Consider the following 3,705-nt stretch of genomic DNA (forward strand, 5'->3'; position numbering starts at 1 on the left):
CCTACCCCAATGTCTCCCAGAGTTTCCCTAGTGTTTTCTAGAAGCAGTTTAATAGTTTGGGGTCTTATATTTAGATCCTTGATCCACCTTGACTTGATTTTTTGTCAAAGGTGAGAGGTAGGGGTTCAGATTCATCTTTCTACAGGTGGAAATCCAGGTTTTCCTGCACCATTTGCTGAAGAGGTTTTCCTTTTCCCACTGGATTGACTGGCACCCCTTGTCAAAAATCTGTTGACTGTCTTTTTACAAGCAAAATGATAAATAGCGATGGACTGTTTTTAAAATATAATTAGAATAATAATAATAATGATTGGGGGACTGTTTTAAAAATATAATTAGAATAATAATAATAATGATTGGGGAAAACATAGAAAAGATTGAATGTTGAAGCGGGGAGATTAATGTCTCTGTATTGACTGACATGCATGGCATTCCTTTTTGAAAAAGCAATGTAATACACTGTAAAGTTATATGTAATCCAATGTAAAATAAAGAAGATTATGATGATAATAAAAAAATAAAATAAATAAATAAATGAGAAAGCATACATAGAAGGTGCCATAGTGCCTGGCAAAGATTAAACCCTAACTAGTGTTGATTTTTCTCCCACAATTTATTTTAAAAAATATTGTATTCTTTTATTTGCCAATAAAGATAATAAGCACACACACACAAAAAAAGAAAGTGTTGAGGTTAAAATCAGTTGACTGAATGATTGGGAATTTATTCCTGTGGACTCAATTCAAACTGTTTTGAAGTTTAGTAGATGAAGCTTTTCATAATTGTTGACTTTATGTAACGTCTAGTAACAAAACCATAGCAGTATTTTTAATCAACCAATTTCCAGATGTCTTTTGTTATTAAAATTTTCATTTGAAAATTGGCTACTTTTTCACTTACTCTTAAAACATCATCTATTTTGTAATGGAGTATTTGGAAGATATTTTCATAACAGAATAATATTGATGGCTACTTGCTATGGAAAAGAAAATTATAATATATCTACTTATAAAATAAATTGCAGAATTTTCATCCATGTGTCTTTTGAAAATACATATGTAGAGGCATATAGACTAAAAATTAAGGCATACCATACTAAAACTAATGAAAATAAAACTAAAATATTTTAATTTAAACATAAGCAAAATTCAGATAAGGAAAATTATCAGGAATAAAATGGGCATTTATTATTATAAAGGGGTCAATTTTCTAAGTAGGTCTAAAGATTTTAATGTATATTTGCTTAACAAAGTATAAAAATACATTGGGAAAAACTGATAGGACTTGAAAGAGAAATGAACACATCTACTATCATATTTTGAGACTTCAGTCCTCTAGCAGTAATTGAGAAAGGAGGTGAAAATCAGTAAGTCATAATTAATCTGAAAAGTGCTATCAATTTACTTCACCTAAAAGGCATTCATAGAATACTTTACTCAGTAGCAGAACATACATTTATCACAAACTCACCTGAAATATTTACAAAGATAGACAGCATTACAGGCCACGAAACATGCATAAGAACATTTGGAAGAGGGATATGAAGACAGCATTGTCGAGACAGGGAGGTAGTGTTGTTATATTTTGACCAACTTGAACAGGGAGAAATGTTCATATATTGAAATGATAACCTTGTAAGCTAAATAATGTAATTGAATGCATTAAAAATGTAAATAAAACATAAAAACATGCATTAATAAATTTAAAATAATAGAAATTGAAAATATGTTCTTTGTCCACAGTGAAAATAAAGCAGAAATGATAACTAAGAGATAGCTGAAAAATACCCAGACATTTGGGAGTTGAACAATAACATTAAAATAATTGGTCAAAAGGAGGTGTCAAGAAAAGGGACATTTTGGGAACCAGCAGTTAGCGTAATGGCTATGTCGCTGGACTCCCATGTAGTGGACCGCGGTTCACATCCCAGACCCGGTGGCTTAAAACTCACGCCGGGCGCGTGTGCGTGTGTGCCCATGATGCCGAGAAGAGATTGGAGGAAAAAGGATTGCGGTGTGACCATTCCCCCTGGGGGGTGATTTCTCGCTTTCTGTCTCTATGTCTCTCGCTGTCTGTCTGGCAAGCGCACGCACCCTATAGCGAAAACCTCTCCAAAAAAAAAAAAAAAAGAAAGAAAAAGAAAAAAAAGGGACATTTTGATACAAATGGAAATGAAAATATTACATTGAACTGTGGGATATACCAAAGCGCTGTTTCAAAGAAAACTTAGAGCACTAGATTAATATATTCTAAAAAAGAAAGAACTATCCTGAGTTTCCACCTTAGGAACAATAGAAGGGAGAACACTTAAATCTAAAGCAATTAAAGAAATAACAAAATTTAGAATAGAAATCAGTGAAATTGAAAACATGGGAATTACGAAACCAGTGAAATCAGAACCTGGATGTTTGAACATTTTGGTAAAATTGAAGAATCTCTAACCAAGCTAAGCAAGAAAAAAATAGAAGTCACAAATTGCCCATATCAGAAATAAAAGCAGAGTCATTGCTCTTGACTTGTTTTTAAAAGTTAATAAAAAATACTATGAAGTATGTCGATACATTTAGTAACTTACATAAAGTGAAAAAATTTCTTAAAAATCACATATCATCAAAATACACACAAGTAGAAATAGACACAATAAATAATAGAAGATCTTTAAAAGAAATCGAATAATTCCTATCTCTTCTTCCTTCCCAAACAGAAAAAAGCAAAGATACAGCGCTACTGAAATTTTTATTCAGCAGTGGTAAGAATGCAAAATAATACTTTTGAAGCTAGGTGGCAATTTCTTAGAAAGTGAAATATAGTCTTTCTATATAATTCAACAATACTTTCTTGTTATTACTAAACTGTTTTAGAACTCATGTTCACACAAACATCTGTATGCGAATTTATTTGTAATTGCCAAAAATGGAAGCAATTAATATGTTCCTGAATAGTCCAAAGGCTAAACATATGTGGTATATACATACAATAAAATACTTTTGTAATTAGTAAGAAGGTTAATATATTATCAAACCATGAAAAACCATAGGCAAATTTTATTTTTCTATTCTCAATAGTTTATTTTTTCTGTAATCCAGACAGATAGAGACAGAGCGAGACAGAGACACCATTTGCATAGTCCACCTCAGCTCTCAGCCAGCTCCAGATCATAGGCATACATATGCCCAGTGTACTCAAGAGGCATCTCTGGATCTGAGCCTGGAAATTTCCAGGTGGGTGTTACTTGTAGACCATAATGTTACTTTGCCATTCTCCACCCTTCTATGGATAAACTTTAAATACATATTGCTAAGTAAAATAAGGCAGGATTAAAAAGATATGTATTGTGTGATTCCACTTGTATGATGTTGTAAAGAAGGCAAATTTGTACAGAAAGTAAAACAAACAATAATAAGACTTTGGCAAAAGGAAGGTTATATAGATGACTTACAGGGAATTTTTTGAGGGGAGGATAGTAACACCATTTTGTATTATACTATAAATATAGGTTTATAACATTATAAAGTTGTCAAAATCAATAGAACTACTTTACAACACAAAGAATATTAATGTGTGCAAATTAAAAAATAAATCTAAGCTATAACAACAAAAAGCAGAAGAATTTAACTGTATTGCAAATATGTGAAGCAACCTCACCAAAGAGTATAGGGTAAAATGATACTGACCTAAGTGACTAGAAATGAGTGCAGTCAGCAG

Source organism: Tupaia chinensis, unplaced genomic scaffold (assembly GCF_000334495.1).
Source record: "Tupaia chinensis unplaced genomic scaffold, TupChi_1.0 Scaffold147193_1, whole genome shotgun sequence".
NCBI classification, from domain to species: Eukaryota; Metazoa; Chordata; class Mammalia; order Scandentia; family Tupaiidae; genus Tupaia; species Tupaia belangeri.